The sequence below is a fragment of the Saccopteryx leptura genome, chromosome 8 (assembly GCF_036850995.1).
Source record: "Saccopteryx leptura isolate mSacLep1 chromosome 8, mSacLep1_pri_phased_curated, whole genome shotgun sequence".
Taxonomy (NCBI): Eukaryota; Metazoa; Chordata; class Mammalia; order Chiroptera; family Emballonuridae; genus Saccopteryx; species Saccopteryx leptura.
Window position 1 is genome coordinate 68,105,189 of NC_089510.1, and position 14,399 is coordinate 68,119,587.

Here is a 14,399-nt window from a genome sequence, read left to right on the forward strand (position 1 = left end):
CCTTGGGGGTAACAAGAGGCCTCAGTGGGCTTGTTTTGCAAATTGAGCTCTCTTTTGTAATAGCAACTGTGATAGCCCTCCTTAGGTCTCTAAAAACGTCTTTTTCAGTTTGGGTCCCGGCTCTACTTTCTTTGGTTAAAGATGGAAACCGCTGTCTTGGCTGCACCTGCCTGAACCCATCCCTGAGCCATCAGCTCGGCCACAGTCTCCCTGGGTCCTCCATCACCTTTCTCCAGTGCTTTGTCTTTGGTTACTTCTAAGCCCTTTGCCCTCAGAATCTAGAATTTCACGAACATATCCTTCGAGTCAAGTTCAATTCTACTACTACCCCCAGCCCAGGAGTTTACAATACAAATAAGCACACTAAAAACAATACCATCTGTCTTACATTGTTTTTCCTCAAAAATTTTAAACAACTAAAATTGCACAGTTACTACACATTCTCTTAGGACTGTCCTGCAATATATCGTTTCTTTCTGAAAGCTATTTTCACCACACTGCTACACATATAAGTATTATTACTAAATGGAACCACTATTGAAATTATAGTAGATGTTAGGACTAGCATTAGCCTTCTCTGCTTGACTATTTATACAAATAAAAAAGGATATAAGAAAAACTTTAGATTGATGAACACAAATATAAAACAGATTTTTTTTATAATATTTTTAATTTATTTTTTTTCTTTGACAAAAAAGATCTGCAAATTTAAAACACCAATCCATCAACCAACTTCTTATTTGGACAAAAGAGTAATTTTCAAAAGCTAGTAACCCTCATGCAAATGACAAAATCTTATTTTTTTCAAACACTGGTTATACTCATTTAATGCATCTTCATTTTCTTATTTACTGCAGTCTTTCTATCTTCATCAAGCTTCAGCCTGAGTTAGAGAATGATAGGAGGTAGTAAGAGACGGACAGAAAGTGCTAATATGATGAGTTTTGTTTCTTAATAGCACTAATGAAAGTCAGGTCAAGGAAAAGGCTACAACACACAACAAAACTGAGGTTATTAGATAGATCATCTGTAGTCACATCCCATATTAGCCCAGACTCCCAAATTCTCATGTAATGAAAGCTCTCTCTTGACTACAAAGAACAATGGCTAAGCCAGATGACATTTATGACGGGCATGCTAAAGGATGGTAAGGTCAGATCTCATCAGGACTCTATTCCCACTTACAAGGAAGTCTCTGGGCAATCTGAAAGTGATTTAACCTTTGTATGTCACCCAGGTATCTCGTGACACTTCTGACACTTTCTCCGCCTCCTTAAGTATAGCAGCGTCCCAAGGGGGCTAAACCTCTACAAAGTTGCTATGAAAGAAATAGAGTAAAAGATTTTAACCAAATTGTCTTAGAAATTGTCACTTGCCTATTGATCTTGGTAATAACCAGATTGTAAGATCCTTCTACCATGTTAAAGTTAGAAAGGACATTTGAGATCATGAAAAACAATTTCTTCATCTTGTATGTTAAATCCAAAGCTGAGAAAAAAATTTAAAAAGTTGGGAGATGTCTTGCCAAAGGTGACCTGAGACTGCTATATAGGTCCTTGTACGTAGTCTTAGTCCAATTCCTCTCTCATCGCATCTTGTGCCTTATGGAAGGTAAAAGACGTCGTGTTGATTTTTATCCATTATTAATATAAGCAATTTTCTAGGTAGAGAAAAAAGGTTTACATTTTACTTACTTACAAACATACCTAGAAGGATCAATACTAATAGGACAGCACGCAGAGTTTGAAAATATCTCCCAAGCACCAGCCCTGCCCTGGCCTCCACCCAGTGGACAACTCACTAATCCAAAAAAATTGTGTCACACAATAAACAAATGTTCATGAATGTCTACTCTGCTGGGTGCTGGGATGAAGTGGTAAACAAAAGGTTAATACTATCAACTTTAAGTTTTAGTACTTAGAACTCTTTATCCAAAATGCCTGACTGGTCAACCTCAGTTAGATGGTTCCTCAGTCTCTTCGAGGAATCTATGTCTGCACAAAGACTATACAACAAAAAGGTCTCTTTTTTTGTTTTGTTTTTGTTTTTTATTTTTTATTCATTTTAGAAAGAAGAGAGAGAGAGAGAGAAGGCGGGAGGAGCAAGAATCATCAACTCCCATATGTGCCTTGACCAGGCAAGCCCAGGGTTTCGAACCGGCGACCTCAGCATTTCCAGGTCGACGCTTTATCCACTGCACCACCACAGGTCAGGCCAAAGGGTCTCTTTTTTACTCTTCCCTAACCCCAGCAGTCTCTAGTCCCCTCCCACTTTTATTTTGCTCCTTAACATTTATCATCATCTAAACACAATTTACTTATTCATTCTTTGTCTACCCCAATAAAATAAGCCCAAGAGGGCAAGAATTTTTGTGTTTTTTCCACTGCTGTGTACTCAGTACAGAGAACATATAGTAAATGCTCAATAATATTTGTTGATCAAATGAATGCTAACACTTCTACACCTAAAGATTTTATTTGATATATCCTCTTTTCCATCGTGGTCTCAAAATAATTCCCTTTGCTCATCCTTGCATGCCTCAGATATTGGCCCTCCATCCTCTTAGACTTCTTCCTGCCAGTTGCATCTAGGCAGAGTATAGCCAGCCTCGGCTCCATAACTAGGTGTCACATGAAAATCTTTTACTCCCACTCTTGTATCTTCTACTGTGCCAACACATCCCTGTATGACCCCAACCACCATACTTCTCTTACCCTTTGTCCAGTCCAGAGCAGTCCTACAGAAGATGAAAGATTCATGCTGGACTGTACCAATAACAACTCCTGGTAGGACTCAATGATCAAAATTCATGGTAAATGAAGAGAAATAATGGGATTAGGAATTAGAGCTGAGCCTGACCAGGCAGTGGTGTAGTGAATAAAGCATTGGACTGGGACGCAGAGGACCCAGGTTCGAAACCCCAAGGTCACCAGCTTGAGTGCGGGCTCATCCAGCTTGAGCATGGGCTCATCAGCTTGAGCATGGGGTCTCTGGCTGGAGCGTGGGACCATAGACATGACCCCATGGTCGCTGGCTTGAGCCCAAAGGTCGCTGGCTTGAACCCAAGGTTGCTGGTTTGAGCAGGAATCACTCGCTCTACAGTAGCCCCTGTGTCAAGGCACATATCAGAAAGCAATCAATGAACAACTAAGGAACTGCAACGAAGGATTGATGCTTCTTATCTCTCTCCCTTCCTGTCTGTCCCTCTCTCTGTCTCTCTCGCTATCTGTGTCAGAAAAAAAAAAAGAATTAGAACTGAATTTGAAAATTGAGTCAGACCAGGGGTCCCCCAACTACGGCCCGCGGAGCGCATGCGGCGCCCTGAGGCCATTTATCCAGCCCCCGCCGCACTTCTGGAAGGGGCACTTCTTTCATTGGTGGTCAGTGAGAGGAGCACAGTTCCCATCGAAATACTGGTCAGTTTGTTGATTTAAATTTACTTGTTCTTTATTTTAAATATTGTATTTGTTCCCGTTTTGTTTTTTTACTTTAAAATAAGATATGTGCAGTGTGCATAGGGATTTGTTCATAGTTTTTTTTATAGTCCGGCCCTCCAATGGTCTGAGGGACAGTGAACTGGCCCCTTGTGTAAAAAGTTTGGGGACCCCTGAGTCAGACCCTTTCTGAACCTGTTTTCTCATTTGTAAAATGGGAGTAATAGTACCTACATCATATTCATGAAGGTTGTATTTTAAATTTTTATTGATTGATTTTGAGAGAGAGAGGAAGAGAAAGCAATATAGATTTGTTATTCCACTCATTTATGCATTCATTGGTTGATCCTTTTTTTTTTTAATTCAGTGAGAAGAGGGGAGGCAGAGAGACAGACTCCTGCATGTACCCTGACTGGGATCCACCCAGTAAGCCCAGTAGGGGGCAATACTCTGCCCATCTAGGGTATTGCTCTATTGCTTAGCAACCAAGCTCTTCTTAGCACATGAGGTGAAGCCATGGAGCCATCCTCAGCCCCCCCCCCCCCCCGGGGCCAACTTACTCCAATCAAGCCATGGGTGCAGGAGAGGAAGGGGGGGGGGAGAGGAACAAGAGGGGGAGGGGTGGAGAAGCAGATAGGTGCTTCTCCTGGGTGCCCTGACCGGGAATTGAACCTGGGACATCCATATGTCAGGTGGATGTTCTATCACTGAGCCAACTGGCCAGGGCCTTTTGGTTAATTCTTGTATGTACCCTGACTGGGGATCAAACCTGCAACCCTGGTGTATTAGGACAATGCTCTAACCAGCTGAGCTACCTGGCCAGGGTGAGGGTTATATTTTAAATGAAATAATGTATGTGAAAGCTCTTAGCAGATTTATAGGCAAGTAGAAGGTGCTTAATAAATATTAGTTTCTTTTCTTCTTTTAATTTAACATATTTCACTAACTTCCAATTATGTCCTCACCCTTTGAAAATGACTAACTCCTACTTAGCAAGAAAATCCATGCTTTCTGGTATGAATCTTTTTTTAAAATTTAATTCAATTTAGTTTTTATTATTATTAAATGAGAGGCGGGGAGGCAGAGACAGACTCCCACATGTGCCCCAACTGGATCAACCCAGCAAGCCCCCTATGGGGCAATGCTCTGCCCATCTGAGGCCGCTGCTCTGTGGCTTGGCAATTGAGCTATTTTAGCACCTGAGGTGAGGCCATCCTCAGTGCCCAGGGCCAACTTGCTTGAATGAGTCATGGATGTGGGAGGGGAGGAGAGGGGGAAGGAAAAAGGGGAGAAGGGAGGAGTAGAGAAGCAGATGATCACTTTTCCTGTGTGTCCTGTCCATGAATCGAACTCAGGACTTCCACATGCCAGGCTGATGCTCTACCATTGAGCCAACCAGCCAGGGCCTGAATCTTCTTAATATTCCTTACTTCTTTCATTTCCATATCAGAATTGTGTGTCTTAACTCATCTTCTCCTCTTCTTTTCTAAGACTATCCCTTTGTCCACACCAATAGTTTTCAACCCTGGCTGCAAATTAAAATCATCTGGGGAGCTTTTAGAAAATACAAATGTCGGCCCTGGCCGGTTGGCTCAGCGGTAGAGCGTCGGCCTAGCATGTGAAGGACCCGGGTTCGATTCCCGGCCAGGGCACATAGGAGAAACGCCCATTTGCTTCTCCACCCCTCCGCCGCGCTTTCCTCTCTGTCTCTCTCTTCCCCTCCCGCAGCCGAGGCTCCATTGGAGCAAAGATGGCCCGGGCGCTGGGGATGGCTCCTTGGCCTCTGCCCCAGGGGCTAGAGTGGCTCTGGTCGCGGCAGAGCGACGCCCCGGAGGGGCAGAGCATCGCCCCCTGGTGGGCAGAGCGTCGCCCCTGGTGGGCGTGCCGGGTGGATCCCGGTGGGGCGCATGCGGGAGTCTGTCTGACTATCTCTCCCTGTTTCCAGCTTCAGAAAAATTAAAAAAAAAAAAAAAAAAAAAGAAAAAGAAAATAAAATACAGATGTCTAGGCCCATCACAGACTACTTAAATATGAATCTGGAGGCAGGAGCATGGCATCAGTATTTTTTTAAGTTTCCTGGTAGGAAGACATGACGATTCAATTGGGGGAGGAGTGGGAGAGCAGTCTTGTAAACAAATATTGCTGGACCTGCATAGACACCCTCCTTCAAAAGAATGAAATTGAACCCAAGCACACAAATGAACTCAAAATGGACTTAAATGTAAGAGCTAAAACTATAAAAGTCTTAGAAAAAAACAGGAGTAAATTTTCCTAAACCTTGGGTTAGGCAAAACCTTCTTAGCTATGACACCAAAAGCACAAGCAACAAAAGAAAAAATAGAGAAATTGAACTTTATCAAAATCTAAAATTTTGTGCAGCAAACAACATCAAGAAAGTGAAAAGAAAACCCACAAAATATAACACAATATTCGCAAGCCATATATTTGATAAAGAACTTGTATCCAGAATATATAAAGGACACTTAAATTCAATAATAAAAAAGATAAATACAGTTAACTAATTTTTTAAATGGGCTAAAGGTGAATAGAACAGACATTTCTGCAAAGAAGAGTACAGATGGTCAAGAAGCACATGAAAAGATGCTCAAAATCATTAGACATTAGGGAAATGTAACCAAAACCACAGGAGTTACCACTTCAAACTTACAAAGATGTCTGTAGTCAAAAAGAAAAATAATGTGTTGGTGAGGATGTGGAGAAGTAGAAAACCTCATGCAGTGCTGCTGGAAATATAAAGTGGTGCAGCAGCTTTTGGAAAACAGTTTGTATTTCCGGCAAATGTTAACTGTACAGTTATCATATGACCCAGTAATTCTACTTCTGGGTATATAACCAAGAGAAATAAAAACATATTTTCACACAAAAAAGTGTTCACAAATTTATATAGTAGCAGTATTCATAACAGTCCAAAGTGGAAACAACCCAAATGTCCATCAATGAAACGGATAAATGTAGTATATTTGTACAATGTGATATTCAGTAACAGAAAGGAATGAAGCACTAATATATTCTATAACATGGATGAACTTTGAAAACCTCGTAAGAAGCTAAAGAAGCTAGTCATTAAAAAAAACCCATACCTTGAATGATTTCATTTCTATGAAATGATCAGAACAGGCAAATCTGAATATAAAATCACATTGGTTGTTGCCCAGGGATGGCGGCGGGGGAGGGAGCTGAGGGGAAATGAGGATCGGCTGCTAATGGATGTGGGGTTTCCCTCTGCAGCGATGAAATGTTCTAAAATTGATCATGGTGAGGGCTGAACAACTCTCTAAATATACAGTACTAAAAATCACTGAAGAGGAAAGAGAGAGAGATGTTGGGGGGGGTAGAGAAAGAGAGCAAGTGAGCATCTGCCCCCAGGTAATTCCAATCTTAAAGTCTATTTATGGAGACCAGTTTATGATCCACACACTGTATCTTGGATAGTAACTCACCTTCTAGATTCCTTAGGGGCAAAGATGGCATCTTCTAAATCTTTCCTTCCTCCTTATCCTTAAGGAATAATAACTAACACAGAGCAGAAAAGTGATACCTTTACAATTTTTTAAAGTAAAAGAGTGTTTGGGGGGAAAAGTTGTTTATTTTAATTAAAATTGCAAGGGTCAGGCTGCCAGCTTGGCAGAATTGGCCATCTTGACTATCTCGATTCATCTGAACTCCCCAAGTAATTAATTCAGTGGTAGCACATCAAGAGAGGGTAGGTAGACAGTGCAAACCAAACTGACCAGTTCTGCCATCCAAGGTGTGGTTGCTTCATCATATACCATTAGATGTAGCCTCTCGCCCTTAGGAGCCATTCTTTTGGCAGTTCCTCAGGACATGGCTCTGCTTTGACTGACTTTGTTTACTAAATAAATTAATTCCTACTTCTGGAGCAGCTTCAATTTTTAAACAGAAAGCCATCTATTGACAGTCACTGATACACAGGATTTTATTGTTTGATATTAAACAATTAAGAGTTATTGTTTTTTCCCTACAAGTACACTATACATGAAAATAAATATAATCTAGAACACAGCCACTAAGAGTGAAGAGAGGGAAATTCTATAGCCACTCTCGGTCTTAAAGGGACAGTTTTACTTTACTAAATCCATAATGCAGACTATATTTCTTGCATGGAAATAAAGCTTTCTCTCAGCAAAACGTATATAAAAAAAACAGAATCTGATCATTATCTCTTATGATGAGTCTGATTATTAAACACATTTTTTTTAATCCTAAGAATTCAGTCTTTTGATCTGGCAATGATCTAGTAGAGTTCAATAATTTAAAATTACTCTGAAATTGCTACTTTCAACAAAGTCTCGGAAGGTACACACCAAAAATTTTTGAAATAAGTCTAGGTGTTTACAAAGATAGGAAACTATATCATTTGTTTAACCCAGTACATTAAAAAATAGCAAAATATGAAACCACAGTTGTCTGAATATAGGACAAAGATCTGGTTCAGAATTAGGCAGAAGCTCTCCCTTTGTAACACTAGTGAGTTTAAATGAACTCAGAAAAACAAGGAGTGAGGGCAATGCCAAGATGAGAAACAAAACAGAATTCTAAATCCTCAGGTAATTGTGAAATGAAATGAGTTTATAGTTGGAAGAGTCATTAATAAGGAAATTCTAAAGATATCACTAGAGCCATAATCTAGACGCCTTGTTTCATGAGAAAAGATTAGAATATGAAATTCTCAAAACTAAATATTGATTATACAAGGTAAACATGACAAGGCTAGGTGATAAGAAATAACAAATATTTTGCTTCCTCTCTCACTAGAAAGGACAACCAGGTACAGCTATAAACTAGAATATAAATTGCTCAAAGTGAGGCAGTTGAAAAATGCTATTGGATTATTCAGGTTCAGGAGCTGCCCAGGGCGGAACGTGTCACAATGTCACATCTCTCTTCTTTACTATCATAATTTTCACCAGAATAAACTAGAGCCTTGGAAAAAATATTCAATCACAAACACTAACTTTTTGTTAAAACTCCAAGCAAACTATCAAACTAACTGAATACAGTGAACATATCAGAACTTTTCCATGTTTCCCAAACACTGTCAAATAAACTATTTTCAGTATCTTAGAAAAATAGTCATGTATGTATTCACACAATATAATTATGGGATATATTAAGAAACCTTAGTTTTCATTAGGGGATATGAGAAAGTCAGAATTTAAGAATAATTTCTCTTTTGTCTCTGGTGTAGGTTTTTAGGTTCTTAAAAATATAAATAAAGTATGCAGAGTGACATAAAGAGCTACAAATACATATAAACACACCACTACAGCTCCCATAATAAAAGCTTTTGGGGGAAATGGTTGGACAAGTATTCATCTTCCCCAAATTACAATCTCAAGATATTGGTTGTCACACAATTACACAATTTTGAAACAAGAACAAGGTGAAGGGTGAGAAACAACAGAAAGGACAGTAGGAAGGAAGACAAGCGGTCAGCAGGACAGAGCCTGCTCCTTCTAGCTGGCCCAGCTTTCCCCAGCACCTTTCTGGTATCAGTTCCAGGCTTTTCCTTCAATACAATCCGCATCATCGCGCAGAGAAATGAATCTCCCTTTAAGGAAAGCCAAGCCAGCATCCAGAGGTAACGTGCAGAACCGTAAATGAAAAATGTCCACGTCTAGCAGGCAAACAAGCAAAGGAAAACCAGCTGTCACTTTCAGAGGCTCCTAGCTGTAACGGGGGTTTCAGGTTTCTCTCTGTCTCTATCTGTCTGTCTCTCTTACCTTGTCTCCCTCGATAATATCAGCTTTTTAATCACCTCAAATCCCAAACACATTCTCCATCTGTCCTTGTGAAATATATGCTGAGGAAACAGAAAAATAGAGTGCGATACTCACAACAATGAAGAATTCCTACACATGCAGTTCCATTTTCTTGCTTTAAAAAGATGAAAGATTAATTTAAAAAGCCTTGCAGAATTGGAAAAATAAGGGGGTGGGGGATTCCACCCACACAATCCAACAGCCCACCGCAAAGGAGCCCGAAGGCTTGCTGACGTCACAGATTCATGAATGGATGTAAATTGGTCTGGTTTAGGATTCCGCACAGACTACTGTGGTGTGTGCCATGAAAAAAAAGGGAGGGTCCAGAGCAGTTCCGGCCAATAGGCTTCAGGCAGGAATGGCCTGCCTCCTTTTAGGAGGAATCTGGTCACAGAATAAACAGAGCCTGCCAATCAGGCGTCTGCCACAGCCTCAAGACAGACTGGCAGCTTGAGGAGGGTGAGAGGGTGAGAGGCTTAGAGGCTGAGAGAGAGAGAGAGAGAGAGAAAGAGAGAGAGTCGCTGTGATAGAGGAGGGTGTGTGTGTGTGTGTGTGTGTGTGTGTGTGTGTGTGTGTGTGTGTGTACCTGTGCTAGGCGGGTGTGTATTTTCAAGCTGTGATAGTCACGAAAACATTATTGCTATTGAATCAGAGGATCAAAATAGAATTTAAATGAAATCAATTCTACCAAAAATGGATATAGAGAAATGAAACTCTTTTATTTGTTAAAGCTATTTTCTTTAACACTTTTCTTGCTCTTCAGCAATGTGCTTGATCTGGTGATTTAAAAAAAAAAAATCAAAGTCAGGGAAATAGTTTCCAAAACTGATGACCAAGGGACATGTTTGCCCTGCACACCAAGACTTGTCAGAGCAAAATAGTAGCAAAACAACTTAGTGACTAAGGAAATAAGAATATGTAAGACAATATTACATAAATATAATTGTTTTGTAGAACAATATCATCTTGCTGACCTTTGTGATGCATCAAAAGTGGGTGTGGAAGAGTAATTTATTGCTACTTTTTAATTAGGTAGAACATTTCCTCATTGGTCTAATAAACTTCTAACATTCCACTCAGACACAGCTCCCAAAGAGCTCTTAATGAATCTTGGAGCAAATTTTGATTTTAGTAAAATATCTCATTTTTAACAGCTAAAACAATTGTATTAAATTCATCCAAAGAGTTCATGACATTTGAAAAAATTAAACTTTAACAGTTTTATTAAAGTATAATTGATATGCAAAGACTGTACATATTTAATATGTAAAATTTGATGAGTTTGAACCTATGCAAACATCTGTGATACTATTACCATAGTCAAGGTAGTAAACTTATCTAACATCTTTAAGAGTTTCCCTGTGTTCTTTTGTGGATTCTTTGTTGTTTTTGGTTTTGGTTTTTGTGGTAAGAACACTTAACATGAGATCACACTCTTAGCAAATTTTGAAGTACACAATAAAATATTGTGTTGTAACTATAGGCACTATGTTTATAGCACATCTTTAGAACTTATTCATCTAGCATAACTGAAACTTTATACCTTTTGAATAACAACTCCCCATTTCCTCTTCCCAGCTCCTGGCAGTCACTATTGTATTCTCTGTTTCTATGAGTTTGGCTATATGATTTCGCACACAAGTAGAATCATGCAGTATTTGTCTTTTTTGAGACTGGATTATTTCACTTAATATAATGTCTTCCGGGTTCATCCATGTTATCAAAAAACATCAGGATTTCCTCTTTTTCATGACTGAATAATATTCCTTTGTGTGTATATCCCACACTTTCTTTATTCATTCATCATCTGCAACTGACACTTGGATTATTCCCATTCTTAGTCATTGGAAATAACGCTGCAATGAACATGGGATTATGAATATCTCTTCAAGATCCTGAATCAAAATTTTAATACATATACCCAGAAATGAGATAGCTGGATCTATTTTACTTTTATGGGGAAGCTCCATACTGTTTATCATAGCTGCTGCACCATTTACATTCCTACTAACCTCACCAACAAAGTTGTACAAGGGTTCTATTTTCTTCACAACCTTGCCAATACTATTTTCTATTCTTTAATAATAGCCAACCTAAGAATATAAGGTAATATCTTATTGTAGTTTTGATCCATATTTTCCTGATAATTAATGACCTTAGGCTTCTTTTCATATACCTGTTGGCCATTTGTATGTCTTATTTGGAATAGACATGTCTATTCAAGCTCTTTACCCATCCTTCACAATGGTCTTGGCAATAATTTCCTGGATATAACATCAAAAGCACAGGCAACAGAAACAAAAATATATAAATGGGACTACATCAAAATAAAAAGCTTCTGCATAGCAAAGAAAATAATCAATGAAATGAAAAGAGCACTACAAAATATCTGCAAACCATATATCTGATTAGGGGTTAATTTCAAAATACATAAGGAACTCATATACCTCAATAGCACAAACACAAATAACTTGTGACATTTCTTTACTATTTAAAGAAGTTCAAAATTACACAAAAGTGGAGATTAATATAATTTGCAGCCCCTGTGTCCTATCACTTTGTTTCACAATTACCAATACTTTCCTAATACTGATCACAACTTTTTGAATTTGGGAAATGGCCTTAAGTCCTTGAACCTGGAACAATAGTGATTAATAAAGGCCTCAGTTATGAAGTGTCCGGTGACCAGGAACATTCTGAACAGAGATCTGTTCTCTCAGTCAGATTATTTGTACAGCTGAGAGAAGGAAAACATTTGCCTCTTTCTTATGGAGAATTCAAACCCTACACTGGTAAATATTGCACACTGCTTAGCTTATTTGGAAAAAGAAAACTTTCCAGCAAAGATGTTCAGTGTGCTGTTCTATATACTAAAGCAATAGAATATCATTGGCAAACATCATGCTCAACAAATTTCTCTGCAGGAGCTTACTGTGGAATATCATTATGGAAAAAAATAAACTGAAGAAATTTAACTATGTAAGATGGGAGTGCTCAAAACCAATGCAGTACTGGTATTTTCTTCATAGGCCTGAGGGCACCATATTGGCCTATAGCAATATGTCCATGTATTCACATTATTTTAGAATCTACAAGTGGAATGACAAAAAAGAAAAGACATCTGTTTCTTTTAACAGCAGTCAAAACCAACCAGGATATGCTAAACAAATCAGATTTACAGAAAAAAATTTCTTCCAAAATATTACAGACTAACTCATAGAAGACAAGCAACCTCTTTGTGGACTATGTCAATAAAATGGCTAATCTGTTACAAAAGCTTACATTTGCTGTAAGGTTTAACAGCACTATTTTTTTTTTGACAGAGACAGAGACAGAGAGAGGAACAGATAGGGACAGACAGACAGGAAGGGAGATGAGAAGCATCAATTCTTTGTTGTGGCACCTTAGTTGTTTATTGATTGCTTTCTCATCTGTGCCTTGACTGGGGGGCTACAGCAGACCGAGTGACCCCTTGCTCGAGCCAGCAACCTTAGGCTTCAAGCCAGCAATCTTTGGGCTCAAGTTAGAGACCATGAGATCATGTCAATGATCCCATATTCAAGCCAGCAACCCCACACTACTTAAGCTGTGGAGCCCTTGCTCAAGCCAGATGAGCCCTCACTCAAACCAGCGACCTCGGGGTTTCGAATCTGGGTCTTCTGTGTCCCAGTCCAAGACGCTATCCACTGCACCACTGCCTGGTCAGGCTTGACGGCACTATCTTTAGAAACAATACATCCACCAGGGGTCGGGGTAGTCTCTGAAGCAAATCAACAAAACAGTCTAAGAACGCTTCTAATAACTGCCACCTGAGATGTTGGTTCATGTAATCTGGCAAATAAAAACTAGCCGTTCTATGGACTTGCATTATAGTAAACTGTCTCAGTCTGGGTGAGCATGCTTCCCAGTACTGCAAAAATATTAGCTGGGCCAACAAAACTTTCTCCATGTCAAATATCACAGGAAATCATTGGAAAGATAAGTTGTCTTTCCAGATTACTAAAGCTGTAGCAGTCATTTTTGGAGGGAGCCATTGTTGTTTTAGGGACAGAAGGAAGGCAGGGAGAGAGGGCCATGAAAAATCCCCATTCCAGAGCAACGATGCTGGGAAAGGTCCTGTGCTGATAGAAATGCTCTATCATTCGCTGGCTGAGACAGTAGCCAGATGTGGCTCCTGAGCATTTGAAAGGTGTCTAGGAACTGAATTTTAAATTTTACTTAATTTTAATTAACTTAAAAAATAAATAGTCACATGTGGCTGGTGGCTACAGTATGGGACACAGTAATTTGAGAGATATCAAGCCAAGTCTCATCATTACAAGTAATTTTTTTATTTCAGCATGTGGACAGGCTAAGTGTAGAAGACTACAAAGTCACTATCAAGGTGAGAAAGCTCTTTTAAGAAGCAAATGAACCTTTTCAACTTCAATTATGACTAGATCACTCTGGTCTCATTCCTAAGAAGACATTCAAAACTCATAATTAGAAAAAAACTTAAGAATAGAAATTAAGGTATAATTATTCTGATATAAAAATATGGGTTTTTATTTGAGAAAAAATGTGTTTTTTACAGAAAAATAACTTATTTAAGCCAGAATCTGATAAAAATCCAAAGTATTATGACCCTGTGGCAATTTTTGTCAGAAATACGAGGATAAAAAATAATATAATGACCTCAAATGCCAATGCATTGAAGATTTAGATTTCTTTTATAGGCAACACTGTATAGTAGTTAAAATCCAGTAAAAATTTTGGTTCAGATCTTGTTACTGCCACTTATTAGTTACATAAAGTCAGGGAAACCTGAGTTTCATTTTCTCATTATTAAAATGAGGATAATAATAGTCTCTGCCTATTTTGTGGAAGTTAAATAAAACAACACATGGAAAGAGTCTGGCACAACACCTGCATATAGAAGATACTCAGTGAATAATACTGGTAGCAGTTTTTGTTTTATTGCTATTATTTAAAAACCATGGACCCTTCTGCTCTCTCAATAAGAAAGATTTTAGCCCTGGCCAGTTGGCTCAGTGGTAGAGGAGCATTGCCCGGTGTATGGAAGTCCCAGGTTCAATTCCTGGTCAGGGCACACAGGAGTAGCAATTATCTGCTTCTCCACACCTCCCCTTTCTCTCTCTTTCTCTCTCTCTTTCTCCTCCCA

The 14,399-nt window shown here is 39.1% G+C and overlaps 1 protein-coding gene across 5 annotated transcripts in view; it reads right to left on the reverse strand.

Moving 5' to 3' along the window:
- MAP3K13 (mitogen-activated protein kinase kinase kinase 13) overlaps positions 1 to 14,399 on the reverse strand; it is a 175,499-nt gene that overhangs the window by 85,161 nt on the left and 75,939 nt on the right. Inside the window, exon 1 of one of the 5 annotated variants that reach the window (XM_066348050.1) lies at positions 9,314 to 9,533. The exons of 3 other annotated variants lie outside the window; for them this stretch is intronic. The gene's annotated coding sequence lies outside the window, so the exon portion shown is untranslated. Of the gene's footprint in view, positions 1 to 2,714; positions 2,793 to 9,313; positions 9,534 to 14,399 lie in introns of those variants that run through there. One more of the 5 variants, XM_066348052.1, reaches the window with a different exon arrangement.